Raw genomic sequence first — 27,432 nt, forward strand, 5'->3', positions numbered from 1 at the left:
CATCATGCCTACAAAGCCCTCTCATGATCCTATCATTCCCTACATCCCACCTCATAATGGACCCACGTCTTCTTCCCAAAGCAAAGTGTATCCTACAAGTTAAAATATTTATAAAGGCAAAGGGGTAGACCTTCACAAGCAAGAAACCCTCCATATTAAAGAAAATATTAAGGGTCTTGGCCTCAATGACATTCCTCAAGATGTTGGTATCCCTACTAAACCAAAATCCAAATACACGCCTTCCCCTTCATTCCTTCCATCCATTTTAGGACCCTATATCCCTCCATCCCATATGCAGGATCAACAAAGGCATACATCTTTGTGCACCTTCCATCCATCTAAAAGGACACAAAGGCCCAATGAGCAAAATAAAACAAAATCAAAAGTTATATGGGTTCCTAAGGCACTTGTAGAAGCTATGCGTTCCAAGGAACTACAAAAGCATGAAAAATAAAAAACCATGTGGATCCCTAAGCGGCTCCTTGAAGCACAACAGTCTAAAGAAAAATCCAAATTGTCATCCAAAATTGTTGTTCCTCCATCCAAACCTTCCAAATCTATTCCTCCATCACCTCCTTCATCCATTTTGTATCCTTATGTCCCAAAATCCCTAACTGTTCCTCCATCCAAATCTCAAAATCTGAAATCCACTTTTCCTCCACTCCATCACACCTCAAGATGTGCCCCAATGTTGATCCTGCTAACATTTCCATTCATTTAGGTACCAAACTTTCAATACCTGATCCATTATCCAACAACTCTTTTTCACTCTTCCATCCCCTTATCCAATCCTTTGCATAAGACTTTACCTTAATTTCATCACAAAATCCAAAAACTAAGGAAATCAACATTAGAGATGCTGAACATGTACACTCAGCCGAGTCCTTATATTCTATTGGAAAAAAACATCTTTATCCGACTCTTCAAACAAAGACCAATGAACTACACAAAACTCCCCGACCCTATGAACAACATGCACCTTAAACGATACTATATCTAAAGGCTGGGTTAGTTTCGGTTTTGCTTTTTGCATTGCATATCATTTTATTCAAAGCACTGCATCACATATAGTTTCTTTTTCAAATGCATCACATTCACAAAATTCGCGCATTTGCATATAGCAACATTAATAAAACAAGGCAACTGTCCAAGTTTACCATTTGTTTGCATTCAAGAGAAACAAGGGTTGTCTCCTTTCTTAGATATTTAGACATGAAGTCTTTGAGATCCTAAGGTCATTCATTTTCAACATCACCCCGTGATGACGCTTTACTTATGGTTGGGTAGTGATTTCACTATTTGAGACTTGTTAACCCAAAATCTATCAATTGCTATATCCCAAACACATTAACAAAATCTTTATTTCATTCTAGACACCTAGTTGATCATATGACTAGTGAAAAATATAAAATTCTACTTCAATGCCACTGTAATTGTCACACCCAAGTAGGTTTCATTACTTGCAAGTCAAGGCAAGAAAATAAAAAAGAAGTGCTATGCCAAATATTCATCTCAAGGCAAAAGAGAAATGATATATAACTACAATATCACGCATACAAGTGCAACAAAAAGCTTGACTATGGGAACATGCGAGTAACTCCACCAGGGCTATGGACACCTGCTGGCAATGGATCAATATTTGAGAAATTATAGTCTATAACCTCGTCGAAGCTTTAAAATCTTGCTGGCAACGATGTTGGCATTTGCATGAAGATTGCACTAATGAAATGTTATGTTGTCATTGATGTCAATTAACCGGTAATGATGTTGTTATAATATTGTTTTGTAACCGGTAGGAAGAGCTAGTGAAGGGAACTGCAACCGGTAAGTGAGTTTGTGGAGGAAACTGATATTTTTTAGAGAAGAAGTGAGATCAACCGGTAAACCCTACCTGTTGATATGATAAACCCTAACCGATGAAGTTTGGTGAATTGGTTGTATTGGTGTATGATCTGATGATGAGCGGTAATGATTATGACACGTATGCATGTTGTATGAGTAGAGTTTCAAATGGTTTTTGGCACATTGAGATAATGGTTTTTATCTTGGGAATGAGCAAGTATTTTGCATGTAATGCAAACCGTGTGATGAGTTACAAAGTTCGATGAAGTGGTGATCAAGGAGCGGTCGAGGCTATCTTGAATGATCTGCAGAGATTATTATGTAATCCAATGGTCATACTTGAACCATTTTGTTTGTAATCTCTATGAGAGAATTAGGTTTGTGTTGTGTTACCGACCTATTGATTTGTTTATAAGGTCGATGAGTTGTTTTGTTTCAGAGTTGGCAATTTGTAGTTGAGAGTGAGAGTGTGGTTGCCGAACCAGATGATGTATCTATAGTTTGTGTAAAGGCAGATAGGAGCATGAAAAGGATCTGAATAAGCAAGTGTAGTGCTATTCAAATAGATTAACAAACCCTTGTTGTTTTCTAGCAACTACAATAGTTAAAATCTCCTAACCGGGCAAGCTCTAACAAGCCTAGTGCTATTCAAATCCTCTAACCAGGTGGTCCATTAGCTTGGATTTCAAATCCCCTGCTGAGGTTACTCCTCATAGGGTATTGCTTCTAATAGGGCATTATAGTCAATCCATTAATCAGGTGGTCCCTAACATGATCTATTCTTAACAGGACTTTTTGTAAAGCTTTAACAAGCTTGTCTTTTAACAGGGCAAACTTCAGAAGAGTTCAAAATACTTGTGGGTATTCATCCCCACCGTGGTTTTTCCCATTTGGGTTTCCACGTCAAAAATATTGTGTCAAATGGTGAATGTTTTTGTGGTTATGTTTACTATGGTTGAATTGCTTAACTACTAAATCCACTTTGATATGTTATGTTAATCGAAAACAATCTGAAATGAGGTTTTACTTATGTCAGTAAAGTATTTGGATGTTTGTGAGTTTCAAGTTGTTTTACTATTAATCTATTATAACAGTCAACTGGTTTAAATTGACAATGATATTGCATTTGTAGTTTAGTGGTTTAACTTGTTAGTTTAGAGTATTCTTTGAGAGGTTGATTTTGAGATTGGTAAAAGTTTATATCAATTTTCTATCTACTGATTCACCCCCCTCCCCTTAGTAGTTGATTAGACCCTTATTCTTTCATCATACCATCAAGCAAGGCTCTATTCGGGATGATTTTGAAGTTAGAATAATCCACGTAGCTAGTCATATAGGATGCTAAGGATATTTAGTGAACACAAGAGCGAGGTTTAACTCATTTGCACTCACATGGGCAAAATAAGATCAAAGTTTCAAGAACCAATGGGGAAGTTTTTTGTGTCTCCATTTGTAAAACCTAGTCACTAAGTGTGTTAATTTGGATGTTTCAAGGGACTTTAACGATCGATTGGCCGCTTATCTATGAAATGTTTTGTACCTCCAATTCAATTGGTGTATTAAATGCTAAATGAACATAGTCATCCTTGTTCGAATAAGAAATGCATCTTCATCATGCATATTGCATTAACATAGGTCATATCAAAAATTCATTGTCTCTACATGCATTCTGCGATCATCTCATATAGGTCTACATAATGGGGGCATAGCTGAAAAAATCCAAAAAATCCTAAAAATAAAAAACTCACAAAATTAAAAAAAATTGAAAAAATCAAAGCAAAAAAGTGTAGACCATCCATCAAACCAAAACAACCATAGACAAACTCTCAGAGTTTGCAATCAAACTTAGCACATGTCTTGTTAATCAATTTATCAAACTCTATGAAACATTAACATGTCTTATACAAGGAAGGGTACACTCGAAACCCCTTACAGAATGGTCTTATATGGGGTACTCACTCTTTGAAATTAGACATTCCTATCAATTATCACACAAATCAAAACAATGACATAGATCAATATGACTGCTAGATTTTGTCCAGGTTGGTCTTATTTCCTGTACTGAAGTGTTGCATTTTTGCTTTAGCTTGTATATATCTTTTAGTCGCTTTTGTGACACTCTGGTTCTTTTTTTTTGGAATCCTCATGACTTGAAACTGATCAACGTCCTAGTCTTAGGGTAATCGACTAATCAATCTAAATGTCTTAAGCAGTTTAACCAAGTCAGTTTTTTGTCTATAGTACCAGGCCACCCAATCTGAGTCATTCACCTGTCTCCAAACTACTACAGAGTTTTACCACTGAGTAAACAAGCAAAACTAGAACAATGAAAATAATCACTAAAAATGTTTGAGATTTGATTGAAATTTTCTTTGTGTGCTCTTTTAAATTGGTTTTCAATTATTATTCCCTTTGATTAACTCGAGGAAGTCTATCTTGACTAAGAGGAGAAAGGACTGGGGGCATAATACTTTTCTTTGTTTTCTGCTTGTAGGAATAATTCTGATGATCTGAAAACATCTCATAAGCTTGGTGTCTGTGATAAGTTCCTTCACATCAAGGTGAAATCGCCACACATACCTCAACTCCATTTATTTGTATGCTACAGGGAGGTTGGAATCAGTTCCTTGTCTATTTTGAGTGAATTTTTTAATTATGCAATTCGAATGCATGCTTAATTTGTCCTAGGATATGAACAATAAAAGGGTCATTGCAGAAAAGATAATTAATGTTTCATATAAAAAGGGAGGAACTTTTCTTTGTTTGGTGTGTTCGCACGCAAGAAACATTTAGGTCATCCTGGCTCTTTATGCCTTGATGCTTATATTCACTTGCTATATTAAAAAGGACGTGACATTCAGGTCATCTTGGCTCTTTGTGCCTTGGTACTTATGTTTATTCCTACATTTCCGCTTAGTGATGATAAAAAAAAATTAAAATCCAGTGACTCAGTCCTAGTTTGCATACATGTCCTAGTCTGCATACATGAGCATATCATAAAGATCCATAAGCCCATTATGCATTCATTTGCATTCATACTATTGCAAGAAAAAAATTTAAAATAAACATTTGCATTATTAGGTCATCGTTTTCACTCATTAAATCATTTATTTGCATATGAAAAGAAACAAAAACATCCATATTCATCTGCATTATATACATACATACTGAAAAAAAATGCATTCATATAGAACAAAGCATATAGAAAGACATCTCATAATGATCTCATATCGATAACACAAGAACAATAAGATCAAAACACTGACTCATATATATATATATATATATATCTCATCAAATCTCAATGTCAAAGGGTACAAATGATATCAAATGTCACAAATACTATCAATCGGGGCAAGAATCGTATAAACTATAAAAATGGGGTATACAACAAAATGCAGAAAACATCAAAATCTACCTATGGCCCTCTCCCTCATCGCCTGGTGGAGGTGGTGGTAGCTGCTGAATATGGGCATCATCCTATCTAGGTGCCCTAGCTCCCTCTGATCGAGCCATGTACTAAGAATAAGGGACTATCTGCCTATCTACTAGGACCACCACACTATAGGCTGCTACATAGTATGTTGCCCTTCTTGTCTGATGTACAACCTCACGCTGGAGGCTATCACACTCTACTCTCATACTTTGCAGTTGTTGATCTCTCTCCATGATTCTCCAATCTCTCTTCGCTATCTATTCCTGCATCACTACCATTTGTGTCTGCAAGCCTCAAACTCTCCCTCTCAAGAGGTGAATAATGTCTACAAGTGTCTGACCTCCTACTCCAGCCTCCTCACCTCCACCACCCTGCTCCTCTCGCGTCTACCATACCTATCTAGGAGCATCCTCACCCCCAGGGCCTGCTGCCTCATCCATCTCTACATCTACCATGGCCTCTCCTCCCCTATCATCACCTGCATCTCCAACAACTTCTCCTAAAGACCCTCCCTCTCCCCTCTGGCGCTGTCGTCCTGCGATAGATGCTCTGCTACCGCTAGCACCCGAATCTCCTCCTCCCCTCCTAGGTGTTGCCTCTCTTTGAGATCGCGTTGGCATGTTATAACCCTCATCTATCTGAGTGGCCTTCTCTCCAGGACTTGTGAATCGTGGGAATGGATGTCCCTAGAACCAATCCCTAAACTAGGGAATTACCCCCACATTTGCAACATCCTCCAGATACTCCCACCTCTGTGGTTGTAAAACTACTAACTTCTGCATGGCCAGAGTATATGATAGTCTAGGCCCCCATCCTTGCCTCTCCTCATCAACAAAGTGGGCGTATGCTATAAACTCCTGGGAGATACCCTATGGCCTCCCATACTACCTTAAAAACCTACTCACTACAAAACACTCAATAATGGTCCGAGATCTACCTATGAGTGGGTGAGTCATGAACATCACCTTCCTCTCCTGCCTCCAGTCATCCCACACCTCTAGAACTCTCTACGACCTCCATACCACTACAATCAAGTCATCAAGCTACGATCTCCAATAATAGGTCTTGCCTAGGTGGGGCTGCGTAATATAACCTGCATATCGATAGACAATAGGCTGATGTGGCTATTTTGAATCCTCAACAACTAGCTTGCAGATTGGGATATCCTCCCATGCCCAAATATGTAAAACCAAAACCCCAACGGTCATTCTCTTCACCTCTCAATAGGTGATCGCGTGCATCTCATGATACACATGGGCCAATAAGAAAGAACCCCAACACACAAGCAACTGAAAACTATGCTCCATACCTGCTCAACATGTCATCCCAAGTGATGGAACGAACTATAAGAGTGTCATCATGAAACACTCTCCGCAATGCTGTAATCCCCCGCTAAGGAGAAGAATCATAATCTACTCTGCCACCTATAAATGGTATCCTCAAAATCCTATACACATCCTCTAGAGTGATAGTCATCTCCCTGGTAGGCAAGTGAAATGTATTATGCTCAAGATGAAGCCTCTCAACTAAGGCAATGAGTAATCTGTGGTTCACACGGATATCTGGCATATAGAGAAACCATCCCAACCCTCATGCGTCAATATGAGCTCTCTGATCATCTGTCAGCTATCAAACTAATCTCATGGTAGGTGGATATGTACATTGAAACTATATATCTGACAAATGAACCTAGAAAATCAAACGAAAAATCATCAGTATGCAATACAAATTAAGTTAGAAAGGTGAAAAAAATGCTCACAAATCCAACTCATCAATCACGAAAAATTAAAAAATCACGTTAATGCCTTAAAAAATATACACTATTTCCCATACGAGTTTTCACAGTGGGGCAACAACTCGTAAAAGTAAAATCTACGAGTCGTACGAGTAAACTATCCCATACGAGCTACTATTCCATATTAGAGGACAAAATGGTTTATGATGAATAATCTCGTATGATACAAGGTAGCAACCATTCGACAAATCTAATGACTTAATACGAGCAAAGAAATTTAGCCAGTTACTCATATGAGAAACCCTAGCTGGCCATACAACTATATGACTCCAAATGAACTAAAACAACACTAAGAACGAACAATTCAACAAAAATTCACAAAATGAAAAATGAAAGAGGCTAAAGATCGATTTGTTACTGTTGCTGGGTAGTTTTGAGGTCGATTATGTCATTTTTGGCACTCGAATCGATGGGTATGCCCTGGATTGCCATTTTTCTCCCGAGAAGGTTTTTGAAATTTTGAACTTTGAGAGGTAAAAATGAATTGAAAAAGACACTTTAAACCCCTTATATAGGCGAAACCCTAATTTGCAAACTTGCTCTGATTGACACAAATTTGTAGTCTTAGCTAAATCAACCGTCCTGAGTCTATTTTTGGGATTGAAATTGAAATCTAACGTCAATTTTCTAGTCAAATTTTTACAATGTTGACCACTTGACACTTTCGTCTTCGCATCAATCTTCACATCACTTTCACTCAAATCTTTTCTGAATCAAGTCTGATCTCAAATTAATTCTCAAATCATTTTTCGTGCTCAGATTATCATCAATGTATTATTTTATTAAATAAAATTGCCTAAAATCAATGTGATCTCGCTATCTTTCGATTTCACTCCCAAGGGGGCATACTCATTACGTCAACATTATTAGTGATTACATCATCAAAAAGTTGAGAAATTTTTCAAATCTTCATCTAAAGACGAGCAAAAAATCTTTTCAATCAAAGATTAATCGAACTTCAGTCAATCTCTAGGGGCATATCAAGTTTTTCCTCATCTAAATCAAACTTCAAATAGGTGTTCATTTTCATCGCATCAAAGCAAGCTGGACATTCTGTTTTGCTAATCAGTTCTTGTTCAATCAAGTTCAGAATCAGTTTTATCTCTTCGCTCAACCAATTCTAGTTCAATCAAGTTCTATATCGGTACTTGTTTCTTGATCCATCAAGTTCAAGATCGACATCTCGCTCTTCATCGATCCTAGTTAAATCAAGTTCAGGATGGGTATCGCTTTAATCAATATGTTCAGTTTCATTGCTTCAAATCAAGCTGAACATCTCGCTCTTTATCGGTTTGTGATCCATCAAGTTCAAAACTGATATCTCTTTGACACCAACTATTCTTTGAATCAATGCGCTGCTCGCACAACGATTCAAAGAGGGACAAATGCAATACCCTAAAAATGGTCACCTAAACCATGGGCCCCTAATCTTGGCTACATCACCAAGGTCCTAACCAAAGGCAATTAGATCAATCGTGAACACCTAATAAATTAATTCCTCAATCATCAATGTCACGTGGCAAATAAATCATTTTATATTAATTAAATAATTAATTAATTAATTAATCATTCCAAGTAAATTATTTTAATCAATTATCCTATTTATTTAATTAAATATCCTAGCATATTTAATTAATAAAACAATTTGCCATTAAATTATTAAAAAGGAATTAATTTGAAAAAAGAATTAAATTTGGAAAAAAGAATCAAATTGAGATAAATTGAAAAATCTCAGAAAAGCAATTAAATCAATTAAATATCAAAATTGAATAAAAATATGAAATAAATCATTTATTTATTTATTTTATCTTAAATTTACCTCAATTTCTTATAAAGTTGAGACAAGCAGCCAATCACATCAATTCACCTGGATTGTGCTTCCTCTTGGAGAATCTCGACCACTCATCATTAATCGATCTTGACCGTTGGTCTCTCTCTGGAATTTCTATAAATTCAGGTTCTCATCTCTCATTCAAAAAACCTTCGAGATTTATTGTTATTATGCTATTTTGCTCTAGGTTCATTGAGATTTTGTGCATTGAGAATATTACATCTTAGTTTATTGCATATTAGTTTAATCATCTAGCTTTATATTCATTCATCTAGCTTAATCTTGCATCCATTTAGCTCAATTTTGTGATCCTATCGATTAAATTCTTCATCTTGGTGTAGTCTAGTCACTGGTATTGCTTAGACAAATACAAGAGCAAGTCTATACTCGCATCTTTTAGAAGACAATAGGTCGATTTGTTATGTTTTTTATATTCATGATTATATCTGTCTAACAATGCATGCAATGATTTATTGAAGTGTTTGTGCCTTACAACTTGCAGATTACCACTTTTCACACACACACTTCCATCTAGATAGTGATGAATCTCTATGTAGTAATTTTAACTACCTAAGCTATCAAAACATAGGAATGTTAGTGACAATAAACCCCCTACAATTGGTTGTATCCACTAGATACAATGAATTGAAGGAGAGGAAAAAATAGTACATGTAATACAAATATAATATGAATGTGTAACTTACATATATTGGTATTTTGGATATGTTGATATGGTTTTGTCATTGATTTCAACAATTGTCAACTCTTATCAGCACTTGGAGATCTGGTTATGTTCACCGACAATATAGTGATTTATGCACAGTCTCCAGTATTTGGTTCACCAACAGGTTATATAGTTCACCGACACTTGGAATGACTTGGAGACTACTTGGTTATGTTGAAGACATTGTTTGTACACTTTGTTTTGGTGATATGTTCATTTATTTGATCGGGTTTTCATATTTACTATTACTGACAAATAGGTCTAGGTTATGCATTGGCAAGCATATCTATTCTAGATCAACACAAGACGACAAGAAGATGATTTGTTATTATTGTAAATGCATTGAGCTGACATCATGCATCGGATATTGATTCATTTGTAATTGATTTTATTGTAATATCTCTTAGTGAGCCGACCTACTCAATTGGTCTTAGGTTATGGTATTAATGTAAGATCTCATTTGTGAGATTAATATAGGATTGGAGAAAGGATTGTAATTTGGTATATGCGAATATAAGAAGAGCTATACATGCAGACATCATTCAAGATTGAAGGAAGGTTTGAAGAAGGCATATCAAAGCTAAACTGGTACTGAATCCAACATATGAAGATGCTATTTTGAGTAGTACATTATCATTGGATTTAATCATCCAATTGTAGTTAGTGTGACTCCCATTTTGTGATTGAGCAGCGAGCTCTAGGCAGTTGGCCTTTTTGCATGTGCAGACTCCATATTATACACACATACTATCTGTAGTAGTATCATCTGATTGTGGGTAAGGTTTCCCACCTTGGTTTTTCCCCTTACAAGGTTTCCATGTACAAATACTTGTGTTATTTGTTGGGGATGTTATTGTCTTTCTGTTTCATGCATTAATCTTTATCGGTACTGCAATTAACTGACAAACTGTCTACCGGCATAAAGTTTGGTTTACTGGCATTAAGCTTTAAGTTTTGGTTAAGTTAATTTTGGTTTGAATTTATTGGACAATTGATTCACCCCACCTCTCAGTTGTCTCTGGGACCTAATAATTGGTATCAGAGCCTAGTCCTCTTTTGCAGAAGTTTAACAACTTGAGGAGATCCAATGTCTTCTAACTATTTCAGGAAGGACAATCCTAAACTTGATGGAACTAACTATGGCATATGGAAGATCAGGATGGAGACACACTTGAATTGCATTAGAAAAGACATATGGGAGGTTACAAAGAATGGTTATACTGCTCCTACTCAAGGTCAACCTAATCCACCTACTCTAAGCAAAGATGAGGAAAATGATTGCAAAACAAGAGAAGCACTTTTGAGCGCATTGTCAGATCAGTAAATCATGGGATTATCAGATAGATCTACTGCTAAAGCTATTTGGGACAAATTGGAAACATTGAATCAAGGTGATACCACAGTCAAAATTGCAAAAATTGAATGCTTCCGGGTCAGGTATGAAAGTCTGAAAATGGAAGAGGATGAAAGGATTTTTGCCTTTATGGAAAGAGTAAATGAAATTGTTTTGGGTATACAATGTTGTGGAGGAACCTTAAGTGAAGATGAAATTGTTTCAAAAGTTTTAAGAGCATTTCCACCGACATATAAAATGAAAGTAACTGCTATAAATGAATTGAGAACAATGCCTAATACATCAGTAACTAGAGACACTTTGGTTGCAAAACTTTTAGCTTTTGAACTTGAGGAATTTGGTCCTGTTGCTACTATAAAGACAGATTTAGCTTTCAGGGAATCATCATCTTCTTCATCATCATCATTTGAAAAATCTGATTGGAAAGCTTTTTATGCAAGAGAACTTGAAGAAAGTAGGAGAGAAAATGAAGAACTTGAAGAACTTGAAGCACTATTTGCAAGGAAAATGCCTAAAGGTCCAATTGGAAGTAAGTATGAAGGTAAAGCACCCTTTAAATGTTTTAACTGCAATAAGATTGATCATATGTCATCTAGGTGTCCTGATATACATGCAAGATTGAAAGAAGAAGCTAGAAGAACATACAAGCCTAACCCTAAATATCAGAGGTACAAATTCAAGAAGAATAGAGACAAATCTTGTTACCTTGCTGATGAAGGAGTCACTGATGATTTTGATGAGGATTCAATAGATAATGGATGGGTTTTTGTTGCTATAGCAGAGGATCAACCGACACCTACTATTCAACCGGTAGAGTAGGCCTTGACAGCTAGAATTGAAGATAAGGATGAATGGATCATTGATTTAGGATGTTCACATCATATGACTAGAGATAAAAGTAAATTATTAACCTTTTAGGAATACAATGGAGGTCTAGTGAGATTTGGAGATGATAAAGCTTGTTTGATCAAAGGAAAAGACACTATATCTTTTGATGGTAAGCACAATACTGATAATATTTACTATGTTGAAGGTTTGAAGCGTAATATTTTGAGTGTTGGTCAATTAGTTGAAAAAGGATTTTAGTTACAATTCAAGAATGGTAAATGCAAAATCATGAACAAAATTGGTTTGGAAATTGCAACCAGTAATCAGACTAGAGGTAAAATCTTTCATTTGAATAACAATGAGAAATCATGCTTGATTGCACATATTGATGAAAGTTGGTTATGGCATAAGAGACTTTGTCATGTAAATTTTGATTGCATTGTGAAAATCAGTACAACTAAGGCAGTAAGAGATTTACCTAAGATTATTAAACCTGACAATCCGGTATGTAAGGAATGTCACTTTGGAAAGCAAGTTAGAGCATCTTTTAAGAGTATTCCAGAAAAATCCAATAATGCTCTTGACTTAATTCATACTGATTTATGTGGTCCAACAGGAACTAGAAGCTTACAGGGAGATAGGTATTTTATGCTAATCATTGATGACTATTCTAAAATGTGTTGGGTTACTTTTCTCAAGGAGAAATCAGAAGCACTTGGGAAATTCAAGCTATTCAAGGTGATGGTAGAGAATGAAACCTATAAGAAAATAAAATGTCTGAGATCAGATCAAGGAGGTGAATTCACATCTAAGGAATTTAATACATTTTGTGAAGTGAATGGAATCAGAAGACAATTATCAGCACCCCAGACACCCCAACAGAATGGAGCTGTGGAAAGGAAAAACAAAACTATCTTGGATGCAACTAGAAGTATGTTATCAGAAGCAAATCTACCTCATGTATATTGGAGAGAAGCAGTGAGTACAACGGTTTACACATTCAACAAAGTTCACATCAAAGGTGAAACCGGTAAGACCCCTCATGAACTATGGTTTGGTAATACTCCTACTCTTAAATATTTTAGAATATTTGGAAGTAAATGCTATATTAGAAGAGATGAGTATATTGGCAAATTTGATTCTAGAAGTGATGAAAGAATATTTCTTGGTTATTCATCTAAGAGCAAGGGATATAGATGTTTTAACAAGAGATTGTAGAAAATCGTTGAGAGTGCAAATGTGAAGATTGATGAACAGTTTAGAGGAAATTCAAGGTACATAGACTCTAAACGGACAACAAAGATAATATCAAATGAACCTACAATGAGTACACCGGTACAGCATGATGATCTAGTTACACCGACATCATCTAAAAATTCCACAGTAACTGAGGAATAACATCAAGCAAAGACACCCCGGTATGTAAGACTGAACCAATCTGAAGATCAGATAATTGGGAGCAAGTATCAAGGAGTTATGACTAGAGGAAGATTGGCTAATGAAGATGTATGTCTTATTTCTCAAATTGAACCAACATCAGTTAATGAGGCATGTGAAGATAAACACTGGATTAAAGCCATGGAAGATGAATTGGAACAAATTGAAAAGAATAACACATGGACATTAGTTCCCCAGCCTAAAGACAAATATGTAATTGGAACTAAATGGGTATTCAGAAACAAACTCAATTAAGATGGTAAAGTAATAAAAAATAAAGCAAGACTAGTGTGTAAGGGATATTCATAGAAAGAGGGAATTGACTATAATGAAACCTTTGCACTGGTAGCTAGAATTGAGGTAGTCAGATTATTTTTTGCTTTTGCAGCACACAAGAACTACAAAGTATATTAGATGGATATTAAATGTGCATTTCTGAATGGAGATCTTCAAGAAGAAGTTTATATTGAACAAACTAATGGATTTTCTTTAACAGATGACAAAGATATGGTTTGCAGGTTAAGGAAATCTTTGTATGGGCTAAAGCAAGCTCCAAGAGCTTGGTATGCTAGATTAGATAAATATCTTTTAAAGATTGGTTTCACTAAAGGTAATGCTGACAACAATTTATATTACAAAGTGACTAATGATGATATCTTGGTTATAGAAGTTTTTGTTGATGATATAATCTTTGGAGGAGAAGATGGATTATGTAAAGACTTTTCTAATAAAATGCAACAAGAATTTAAAATGTCTATGATTGGGGAGATAAAATTCTTTTTAGGATTGCAGATTTCACAGACTGATAAAGGTATATTCTTGAGTCAATCTAAGTATTTGAACGAGTTACTAAAGAAATTTGGCATGGAAAACTCTAAACTGATAAGCACACCTATGACTAGAACTGATAAATTATCATTGAAGGATGAATCAGAACCTGTTAATCCAACTAGACACAAACAAAACCTGATTATGAATGCAGTATGTATTGTTTCAAGATATCAGGGTAATCCTAAAGAAAATCATAAATCAACAGTAAAAAGGATTTTCCAGTACTTACAAGGCACTACAAATCTTGGCTTATGGTATCCTAGAGATGAAAACTTTGAATTATGTGCATACACAGATGCAAATTGGGCAGGAGATGTAGATGATAGAAAAAAAACCACCGGTGGAGCATTTTTTCTTGGTAGCAGATTAATTTCTTGGTTGAGCAAGAAACAAAGTTGCACATCTTTATCACCATCAGAATCAGAAAATGTTGCAGCATCAACTAATTGCACACAGGTATTATGGCTTAAGAAATTGTTGAAGGAAATAAAGGTAAAATGCAAGGAACCTATAACAATTTACTGTGATAATATGACATCAATTGATATATCTAAGAATCTGGTACTTCACTCAAAAACTAAACATGTTTCAATCAAATTGAATTTTTTGAAATAGAATGTTGAAGCAAAAGAAGTGAAATTGGTTTATGTGAATACTAAAGAGCAAATTGCAGATATTTTTACTAAGCCTTTGCCTAAGGAGACTTTTGAATATCTCAGAGAGCAGCTTGGGGCTATACCCCCACCGGTAGAGACTTAGACAATTGATGTTTGTCATCAACCGCCAGAATCAATAGATAAATCTTTTGTTCTGGCTTTGATGAGGAGAGCTACTTCTCAGGGGGAGTAGTTGGTATTTTGTATATGAACCTGGTTTTTGTATTGCTTTGGCATTTGATGTCAAAGGGGGAGAGATTGATATGGAAAAACACATTGAAAAATACATTATCCTTGGGGGAGAGACATTTGGAGAGATTGTTGGAGAGATTGATTACTCTCTGTATCTCGAATTCTGGGTAGTGATCTCTTTGGGAGATTGTTTGTTGGTTTTTAGTATTTGGCATTTCTGTTTTAGCACTTTGATGGGTTTTCCATCTTGTGTTGCCATCAATGCCAAAGGGGGAGATTGTTGGTATTTTGGATATGTTGATATGGTTTTTTCATTGATATCAACACTTGTCAACTCTTATCAACACTTGGAGATTTGGTTATGTTCACCGGTAGGATAGTGATTTATGCACAGTCACCGGTATTTGGTTCACCGAAACTTGGAATGACTTGGAGACTACTTGGTTATGTTGAAGACATTGTTCGTACACTTTGTTTTAGTGATATGTTCATTGATTTGATCGGGTTTGCATATTTTCTATTATCGACAAATAGGTCCAGGTTATGCACCGACAAACATATCTATTCCATATCAGCATGACATGACAATAAAATGATTTTTTATTATTGTAAATGCATTGAGCTGACATCATGCATCAAATATTGATTCATTTGTAATTGATTTTATTGTAATATCTTTTAGTGAGCCGACCTACTCAATTAGTCTTAGGTTATGGTATAAATGTAAGATCTCATTTGTGAGATTAATATAGGATTGGAGAAAGGATTGCAATTTGCTATATGCGAATATAAGAAGAGCTATACACACAGACATCATTCAGTATTGAAGGAAGGTTTGAAGAAGGAATATCAAAGCTAAACCGGTACTGAATCTAGGATATGAAGATGCTATTTTGAGCAGTACATTATCATTGGATTTAATCATCCAATTGTAGTCAGTGTGACTCCCATTTTGTGATTGAGTAGTGAGCTCTAGATAGTTGGCCTTTCTTCATGTGCAGACTCCATATTGTACACACATACTATCTGTAGTAGTATCATCTAATTGTGGGTAAGGTTTCCCACCATGGTTTTTCCCCTTACAAGGTTTCCACATACAAATACTTGTGTTATGTGTTGTGGATGTTATTGTCTTTCTGTTTCATGCATTAATCTTTATCGGTACTACAATTAATTGACAAACTGTCTACTGGCATAAAGTTTGGTTTACCAACATTAAGCTTTAAGTTTTGGTTAAGTTAATTTTGGTTTGAATTTATTGGACAACTGATTCACCCCCCCTCTCAATTGTCTCCTGGACCTAACAACATAAAATAGTATCTATAAAAATTTCTTTGTGTGATAAGGAAGTGAATATTTAGAAAGATAAGGTATGAAAATGATATGTGTTGGAGATGAATCGCAAGGCATAGGTTGCCCCTAGCCCTGAATGGCTAGAAACACCCATGTTTAATAGGGAACTATGGTGGGCATATGTTTCCAATGTGGCATCCAAGAGCATCATCACACATGGTCAAGTTAGGGAAATAGGTTCCTAGTTGTAACACAAGTTTAGGAAATTGATTTGAAGGTAATAGTAGGGTAAGTTAGGACCCCCTCCAATGTATAAAGGGATAAGAAATGACATATAATATGAGTATCAAGCGCAAGATGGCCCCACAAAAAAGAGGTAGCACTAAAAGTTTAATAATGCAATGTAGGCACAAACAATATGGGGAGAGTTATGGTGCTCCCCAATGTGAAGATGCAACATAGTAACTCAAATGCTATGTAGAAGATATGATGCCCCCAATGCAAACATCAAGAGTGCGATATGACAAATTAGATGCAATATAGAAGCTCTAGTACTATGATATGACAATGAAAGCACAATTAGAACAAAGAAGCCACGATGCCTTCAATGTAATAATATAGAAATAGAAGCTCAATGTAAAGTAGGGAAGGCATGGCTCCCTAATGTAAATTTATGAAAATAGAAGCTCATTTCAAAATGGAGAAGGCATGATGTCCCCCAAAGTAGTAAGCTAAAAGTTAAGTGGAGCTATGGTATGTATAGGAATGACTATGAGAAGTGAGAGCAATGGAGGAGGTGATATATTGAAAAATAGGCATAGAATATGAAAGGTACTTAGGTGAATTTGTGGACATGGATGTAGATGTGAAATGGGGATAAAAATAGCATGGGAAGTAGTGGAAGGTACATGAGTTGCATAATTTAGAGTAGCAGTGATAGGTTGGGTAGTGGTGGATGAAAAAGGCATAAAGATGTGGCACATCAAGGGGGAATTGGGTGTCACAAGACGAGTGAAGTTAGGATGTAGCCCATAAAGATGGAGAAAGTAGAGAAGGGTCATACTATATGGGGTAACCTATATCTAGTCACCATGAGAATATAAATGAAGTTCACAAGATTAGACAAAGGACTTAAGAAACAAACTAAACAACCATGGAAATTGGCACAAATCTAGGGACAAACATAAGATTAAACAATTTCCGTATGGAAAAGAAAAATATATACAAGGGTATGATTATAAAGCTTGGAATAAATAAATGAAGATGGATCCATAGACTTGAATTTATTAGATGATTTTTATTATTAAAGCACCAAAATACCAAAGGATTCCCAAAAGGGACAGGACAATGCAAGCTTTATTGCCAACATAGGCTTTGGTTGTGGTTGTGCACTCCTTGTATGTTCTATGAGGATACAAATGAATCTACAAGAATAGAATAGACCAAAAGAAAATAAGGGAGATAGAATAGGGGCAAAAATTAAAACACACAAAAAGTATGTATACACGCATAGAGGTAGGAAAACTAAACGCAAATAAGAATTCATAGGATCAAGACTTTCATATGTGGCCATTGACATGGAAGCAACACTAAAAGATTCCACATTAATGAATTTTTACATAATTGAGAAAATGTAATGTAAACAAAACTCTTTAAAGAAATCCCATGGCTAAAGGGTATAAGAAAACATGAAACTAATCCATTCTTTTGTTATAATAATTTTTTTCTAATGGAAACTTCCAGTCAATTATAATAATATAATCATTGCCGAGTTGGAACATGAAGATGTTCACACATTCCATCTATTCATCCAACCCCACTAGTCTTGAAGATGTGATCAAATTGAGCTAGGTGTCCTAGCTTTGGATACATAACCTTACTATGTAAGATAAATGAATCATGTATAGCCATATGTGCCATTCAAACATATAGCTCTTGATTCATAATCAAATTGGTTTTCATACTAGTCTATACAAGAAAATGAAAGATATCTTAAATACTACCTATTCAGGTACATCAAGACCAATCTCAAATGGCTCAAATTCACATGAGAGAAAAAAAAACCTAGCTAATCTATTTATTCTTAGACAATCCTCATCAAAACATTATCCAAAAAAATATCTTGAATTGATAGACACAATAAAAAATAGTGCAAGGTCAATCCAATTGGATAGTCTTTCATTTACACTCAGATCATGCTAAATGTATCCATTGTCAAATTAGTTATCTTGTTTGATAAATGTAACAATATCATTGGAACAAATAGACTTGATGTTAGCAATATTAAAGCACATGGTTTCATAATCACCTAAGTAACCAAAGCAACCTAATTTATCTTTTATATCATCAAGATACAATCTACAAACTCGAGGAACCCCAAGTGAAGAATCTAGTTCTTAAAATTATCTCTTTGTTGTATCAATTTCATTTTGACTTGCTACATAGGAATTGTAGATGTTAGGATAACCGGTGAATGATTGAGAGGGGGGGGGGTGAATTAGTTGTTAACATATGAAAATTTAAGCACACAAAACCTTTTACTGGAATGCATGAACAAAATACCAGAATAGAAGATATATCAATTAAGCACAAACATAAATCATAAACCAAATACCATGCATCCACAACACATAACACCAAGATTTGTACGTGGAAAACTCAGTAAAGGGAAAAAACACAGTGGGAATCCTACCCACAATTAGATGACACTTCTACAGTAAGTATGTGACTACAATAAGTGGCCTGTACATGCAGGAAGGCCAACAACCTAGAGTGCACTGCTCATCATAAAGGAGCCTCACTGACTACAAATATATTCGAACTACAATCCGAAAATAAGAATGAACTGCAAGAATAACATCTCCTATGCTTAAGTGAAGTTCTGATTAAGCTCAATGTCAGAGGTCTTAAACCTCTTACACAACCCAATTCGATCACCTATGATCGACACAAACCTCTACATATGATTACAAATTTATTCGCACACAGATAATCCCATAACCCACGACCACATGCCACAATCTACAAAGAGATCTTACATCATATTTATACCAACCTGGGACCTAAACAATTAGGCCACCCACCTAAAAGATAATACAATAAATCCATTACATAAACCCGCAAACCAATGATAATCCAAGTCGTCCTAAGACCAAAACAACATTAACCAAACAATAAATCCTACCAGTAACGCATTAGGAGCATCCACCAACACGTTACATAAACCAGTCCATAACCTAACACAATAACATTAGGTCCAGACCTAAAATAGGTCACCATAAGACAAATGCAACACCACCAATCAACTGGAACACGAACATGATAACCATCAACATCCTGAAAACCTTCTAGAAGACACACCAACACCACTTATCAAATCCATCAAAATATCTTCAACAAAGCTCTACCGGTAGAACCCTTATTGGTAACCAAAAGGCTTACTAGAACATATGATAGCTTCCGGATCACCAAATCCTGAACCAACTGAATGTGGCATGCATTTGAATAACATGAATAACCAAACAAAACTAATTCCACCAATGAACATATCCAAGAATATCAGAGATAGTCTCCAGATCAACATTACAATCCAACCACTCTACTGGAATCTGATAGACAACCAAACAAGCTAGTGTTGACATCAATGACAAACATCAATGCAACACATAATCAATTCCTCCAAATTGCCAATAGTAGACACTTAACATTGACACATTGTGAATTACATAACTACCTAATCAATTCCTTCTTAATCAATTGAATAAATCTTTTTTTATCCAATTAATTATCCAATTTAAATCATCTCCTTAATAGTTAAATAATATTTTATTGAATAATTAATAAAATAGGTAGTCATCCATGCCCATTTTCAGCCTAAAATATCTAATTAATCTTGTACAATCCACCTTAGTAAATGAATTAAAATATTTATTCACCTAAATTTCTCATCCCCTTTCCAAATATTAAATAAATACCTATTTATTTAGTTTCATTTTCCCATCCGATTTTCTTTAGTGAGCTAAAATTAATTAACCTACTAATCCCTCACTTGCATGCACTAACTTTGGTCATATTACCTCATAATTTGCACATCCTTATAAGGCACATGGGTGCTTTGAATGCAAAGTGCTAGCCTTTGTACATGTGATATGGGTCAAGGACTTTCTCATCTCCCTAAGACACTCCAAAGTACCTATTTTCTATCTCATCTCTCCACTTTCTCCAAGGAGGGTATCTTTGCCCTATTGTCAAGAGCAATCCTAGCAATGGTTCTCCTCAACAAATGGGGGAGGCTTAATGTAACCCGTCTTTCAGTTTCCTCCCCTGAACTTCCCATCTCCATAACAATCATCATCTACACCTCCTTTAGACCACTTTTGACCTCCATCTATTTTCTCTCAATAGTAAAGTAGCATCTAAATGCGTGAATCTTGTAGTAGAAGCAAGATCAATCAAGTCATCTACAAGTACAAGAAATTATTGAATGGAGGTTATAGATCCTTCTTTGATGGAAGCTAATCTTGGAATTCTACCCACCAACCAAATGAGGATATTTTTCTCCTCTCATCCTCCCAAAGGTCTCAACCAATTTGAGCCTTTTATCTCTACTATTAATCCTAGCCAATTACTCATATAGAAAAAAATCTATAAATATGATGCTATCCTAAGCCATTATCATATCTCTTGACTTAAAGAAAACTTAAGCTATTGGTGAAGGCTTCATCTTGAATGTTGCATACATTTTGGGTAGGATGGGTTATATTGTTTAGCTTGTTCTTCTATGCTTCAATTTTCTGTGCACAAATATTTGACACAGCTAGAAGAATTTATCTTTAGTAAGATCAACACATCAAATGTTAAATGATCCCATGTAATTTGACACTCCCTAGCTACCAATATTTCAATAGATAATATATTTGTGGGCCTACAAGGATTGATACAACCACTTGAAAAATTATAAGTTTTTAACTTGTTTGGTGTGTCTTCATTGTTTAAGCATATGCAACCCCTTTAATCTAAATCCTTAAAAACAAAATTCATTTGCATGACTTTGAATGATTGTGTGAAAATTTGGTTTCAAGCATTTCCAAAGATAGAGATCCCAATTCAATCAAATCCAAATGCAAGTACAACTCATCCTAATCATCCACCCCAAACTTAATCACCTAATCCAAGTCATGTAACACAATTAAAGGTCCCTTTCCTCTAATTTCTCATCTAATCCATCCTAACCTAAATTGTCTTCTTATAATATTCTCATTTGAACACTTGATTCCTTATTTTAATTCAATTCAACCTTCTCATAATCCAATTCATCCCCATTGAGATCCATCCAAGATCCATTTACAAACATAGATCACTAGATCTACACCATAACTTAATCTTTTTTACCTAAATGGCCTAGTAGGAAAAAATTAAATCAATGTATCTATACCCTAAAGCAATGGGCCTAGAATCATATAATGTATGCAGAATAAATCTATTCACCTTTCATTGCATATGCACTTTAAATCAATGCATCTACCACATTTTTAATACATTTGCATCCAAGACATTTCATCCTACATCGCATTTGCATATTATGTGTCATTTATACAATAATGATTTCCCTAAATAATAAAAAACCACTCCATCAACCAATCTCATCATCAACATCATGAATATTTGACATTTAATATTTAAAAATCAGTTAACCTTATCCCAATCTTAATCATAATCCAACTTTGAATCTAAAACTTAGTAAAATCAACCTCAAGATATTTTGATATTGAAACAAATCTTAAGATCCTTTCTACTACTTTATTATAATCTATTACATCTTCCTTTTAAATATTTCTTCTTATCCAATCTCATTTCTCATTATCATCGAATTATCACCATGAATTTGTTTTATTTTGATGAGGCCCTTCATCACAAATATCCTCCAAACCCACCCTCTCTTGATGATGATTATAGTCTAACTCTCAAGATTAGTATAAAAGCAACCTTCTTGAATCCATCATCACTAGCAAGCTTCCCCAAGATTCCTTTTTTCACCCATTCACAATTAATCACCTTTTGACCAATGATTGGTTAACACAGTCTACCTCATCATATCTGCATTCATGTCTATTGGTCACACTTACGATGTCAATTAAATTATCAAAAGATTGAATTATCAAGGCAAAGGCTTAATCCTTCATGAGCAAGGCATCCAAAATACATGATGTCATGGATTTTTCTACACATCATAGGGCTCACAATAAAAAAATGTTGGTATAACCTTTATTCCTCTTAAAGTCACTTGTTCCAAACCCTCGATAGGTGCCTCCTATCACTCCTCCCATATATTAATCACCTTCCCTCCTCCATCATATTAAACCAAAATGAAAGCCACTATTTCTCCCCCATCTTTAAAACTTATTTTTGGCCCTTATGTCCCAAAACCGACCTTTAAATGTTCCTCATCTTTCCAATCCATTTTTGGTCCCTATGTCCCAAAATTTGTCATCCCTTATCTTACCAATTAAATCCCTGTATTTCTAAATTAGAAACAACAAATGAATACACCCATGAACAACTTCTACCATATTCTCTTCAACCCTAGTCTCATGCACTATCCAAACCATCCATCCTCACACACCCATTCCATTACCTTTGGAGGCAAGTAGAATGCCAAATAAAAAAATGCATAGAGAAAAAAATACACAAAAATATAAGGATTGTCATCTCCCATCAAAATGACATGCTAGACAAAAGGAAAATTAAATCCAAAAACCATACAAATCCAAGTGGCCACAAAGGCCCACCAAGACAAAAGCACAAGAAAAAGTTATGTGGATCTCCCAAAAAATGAAGCAATGTATCGAACCATCAAATTGAAAATGGAATCCAAATATCCCCTTCAAAAATATTCCTCAACTTATAAGAACCTCCCATCTAATAATATTCCATCTCCTATGTCAATTTTTGCTCTTTATGTCCCAAAATCTGTTATCCTACATCCTCCATTCTCTAACCTTATCATTAATCCACATCCATCAGAATGCGTGAAAATATTAGTCATAAAATCCTCTAAATCCTATGGCATATTTTCATTCCTCCGTCTCCCCTCCCTTTCACTATCATTTCCATTGTTAGGAGTGCAAAATTTTGTCCCTTTTTGTCTTCTAAGTCTCCCCTAGGGTTAGGGTTTTTGAAAATTATGATAGGGTTTTGATATTTTATGTCTTAAGTTTGAAATGCTTCATCCCTATTCTAATTCATCATTGATTGGTTATAACATGTCGCTGTCTTTTTAAGTTGTGAAAAATGAAGCTTCAAGAGGCTTGTCCACACACCCACAAGACTTCTTGGTGCAAGTTATGGAGTCATGAAGAATGACTCAACTTCCCAAGGATGGTTCCATGGTTCTTTATCTCACAAGGTCCCTCAAGCCAATGCCTTTGCTCTCAGATCACCGAGTAAAGTGGCTTAGGGATGACAAATGTAAGAACGAGGGATGCTTATGATTGATTTAGTCATGAAAATGCATCCTATCTATGCATGATTCTACAAATGCAATAAACTAGATTATAAGATGACAAGATTAGTAACAATACTATCCTAACATGATATGCTAGTTTATGAGTTAAGCTAATGATAAAGGAAATAGTCTAAAATGCTTATTAGATTTATTCCTATAACAAAGAGAAGCTAGATGTGTTAATAAAACTAAGCATAAATGAGACACTAAAGCTTGCCTGGATCTTAGATAATAGATTTCTTAGATTCATGGATCCCCAAAATGGAGGAAGGAGAGCTCTATTTATAGCAAAAAGAGGGCAATGGATGGCTAGGATTGAAAGAGTTAATCAAGGGTCAAGATTGAAAGTTATCAATCCATGTTTTCAATTTTTACTAATGAAATGGTGACAATTGTCAACATAAGGTTGGTTGAGAGGAGATGTAAGAAGCATTAAATGCTCGAGAAGACCTTATGGTTACCCTAGGAGGTAAGGGTTAAGGTTAGGTTAGGGTTATCCATTGAATAAAACTTTTATCCAAGGGGTAAACTCTTGTGCAAAGGTTAAAGGAATAACTATGGTCAAAGCAATAAATGCTTGATGAGACCCTTGGGTTAGATGGAGGTTAAGTTAGGCAAAAAGTCTCTAACCATGCCACTAAGGGTTAGTTAACCATTAATGGTTTGAAGACTTTGGGGATAAATTTGTAAGAGTCCTTCCAAATTTGGGGGTATTCAACAAGTTATCTTATTGAATAGATAAAGGCTTTAATGCATTTTGAAGACTTTACTCCAAATTTGAGAAGTGACCTCAAATTTAGGGAAAGGGGATAATTGATGGGTTTGGGTTAATTGATTAGGATTAGATGGATTCTTAAAGAATTTAGGAATAGGGTTTAGGATGCAAGTGGGAGATGTAGGAAAGTGCAAGTGGGTGAGGGAAAATAGAATTAATTAAAATAAATTACTTTATTTCAATTTGGTTGCAAGTTGGGGATTTTAAATAAATTAGATTTATTTAATTGGGGTAAACTATTTAATTAAATGTGAATTTAATTAAAAAGTAGAGAGAAGGGTTTTAATTAAATAAAATGATTTATTCAATTAAATGATGCAAAAAGGGCTTAAGTGAATTTAACTAAATAAATTGAATAACTTACTTAATTAAATAGAGGAATGAGAATAAAATGAATATTAAATATTCATTTAGGAATATGGTCATTTTTATATGTCTACAGATTGTATATCATTTTATGACCGACCTCATGCATTAGGTTGTTAAATTTTAGCCGGTTACCTTTTTAAAAGGGGGTGTCATGATATTTTCGTAAGTGTCCAATGTCTCATTATTAGGCAGTGTAAAAGTGCAGTGAGATGGTGGGGGCTTAAGTTTTGTACCTTTCCCCGTCACACCACAAGGTCTATCTATCACTTAAAGCAGCACTATGAGGTAGCAGGGTGTATATTAGAAAAGAAGAAAATCCCACCCCATGCGTCTTCTTCATCAAGTAATTTTGTCTCACGGGGTAGTGGGATGTATGCATTATGTAGTGAAATGGGTTGCCTTGTAGCCCCACAATGGTTAATCAAAGGAAAAAGGTATCCCATGGGCTAGCAGGATAGCATATAACAAAGATGAAAAGGGTCACCTCATGATCCCGCAAAGGTAAAAGAAAAGGATAAATCATCTTACAGGTTGGTGGGATGACTTTAAAAGGTGAAGCAACTTCACCCCGAAAGGATCTAAATGCCATAATAGACATGACGTGAGGTAGCAGGATAGCTGAAGATGTCAAAGGAAAAAAATTGTCCCCTCTATCCCATAAGCTAAGAATGAAAGAGTTAGTGATATTGTGGGCTAGCCGGATAAAGAAAACAATAAATGGAAGAAATGAAAGGAAAGATGGTCCTGCAGGTAGCGGGATAAGTTGAAGCCAAATAGAGGATTGCTCCCTACTATCCCATGCGGTAAATTTGGAAGAAGAAAAGGTGGTGAGAGATAGAAGGGATAGACTATAGAGAATAAGGAAAAATTAAAGGGTGGCAGAGACAAAATTAGAGAGCGCCACATCAACTATCAAGGGGAGTCAAGATACAATCATGGCCGCCCATTTTAGAATAGACAACCAAATTCAAATTTCAAGGCCATCAGCTCGCATCACTTGCACAAAGGAATTTAATGGCAAGGTTCTTTGAATAATAAAATCAATTTTTGCGTATCATTTGTACATCTTGCACTTAAGATATCGAGAGAGGATAAAATTCAAATGACCTAAGGAAAGTTTTAAAAGCTCAATGTGCCTATGAATTTGCAGAGCCCAAGTAAGTAATTGTGATTTCAGTGTCTCTATGTTTTGCTAAGGATTTAGAAGGTTCTTTTAGGGTTTGTAATTAGAGTAGAGGCATAATTTAGAGCCGTGAAACATAGATATGGTACCCAAAAGGAAAGATACCATTTCCCCAACCACTGACAAGGATCTTAATAAAGGAGAAGCCCCAAAATCCAAGAAGAAAAAGACTGCCACCCTAGAGATTACTCACGCCACCCCATTCATAGTAATTCATCCATCTCTAGCAATTTTTAATGAACCAATTGCTGAGAAAAATCCTCCAGTTGCTGCATCAAACCTGTAAGGAAGTTAAGTAGCAGAAACAACTTCCTACACTAACCTTGAGAGGAGGGTAATGCAAAACTTTTTCAGATCATTACAACAGTTACAGAAAATAGAAATAGATATAATAGCAATCATACCACAACACAATGATTTACGTGGGGAAAACCCTTTCGGGAGAAAAACCCCACCCTCCAAAAGCAGCTCAATATTTTATTCAGCAATCAAAAACAGATTACAAAATACTTGCAGAGCAAGCTCTTCACAGGAGTACCACTAATCAGAGATTCAGAGGCAACTCAATAGCCATAAGACTCTTACACACAACCTCTATCTCACACACCTCATAAATAGGAGATACAATACAAGAAACCGTCAAACGGTATTACAAAACCATGGGCTAAAACCACCCAATAAGGTGTAGCCGACCTTATCTCCCTTCTATGACATGTTAAAGCACACATCAACACGTGTCGCTCCCTTTTATAGCTCATTTATGTATCCGATACAAATTATTTTTCCTATTTCAGGAGTACAAACTTCCGGAGGCCATAACTTGAGAACCGGGTGTCCGATTGACGAACCGTTTGAAGCGCCGGAAAGCTCGCGAAGTGCTCTATCACCTCGTAACCCGCTTCGCCGGTTACGGCAACTTTTCAGGGCGTTTCGGAGCCTCTAAAGTCCCCAAAATTAAGTTTAAACATTTTATTGCACCCCTCCAAGACGAAAACTTTAATATCTTCAAAACTAGTTGTGACCTTGCGACGAAACTTTACCGGAATGCTTATCTAGCCAACCAGAAGCTTCAGGGAGAGTTTCGCACTATTTCGTGCTCAAATGAAAACTTACTATAAATAGTAACCTCACATAAATGCAAGGTTGAGACACCATTTTTCCCAACAAATCTCCCACTTGTCGAACACCTTGCATGAGCGGAAGGGAATGTCAACACAATGAATCAATTGCTAGGGGCCATAAGGCCCATAGACTCTGAACACCATCTGAACTTCTCTGTGCTCACAGCCTTAGTTAAAGCATCTGCAACATTCATCAAAGTGTCCACCTTAACCAGCTTCACCCTACCATCTTCGACCATATCTCTAACAAAATGATACTGA

The sequence above is a fragment of the Cryptomeria japonica genome, chromosome 4, assembly GCF_030272615.1.
Source record: "Cryptomeria japonica chromosome 4, Sugi_1.0, whole genome shotgun sequence".
NCBI lineage: Eukaryota > Viridiplantae > Streptophyta > Pinopsida > Cupressales > Cupressaceae > Cryptomeria > Cryptomeria japonica.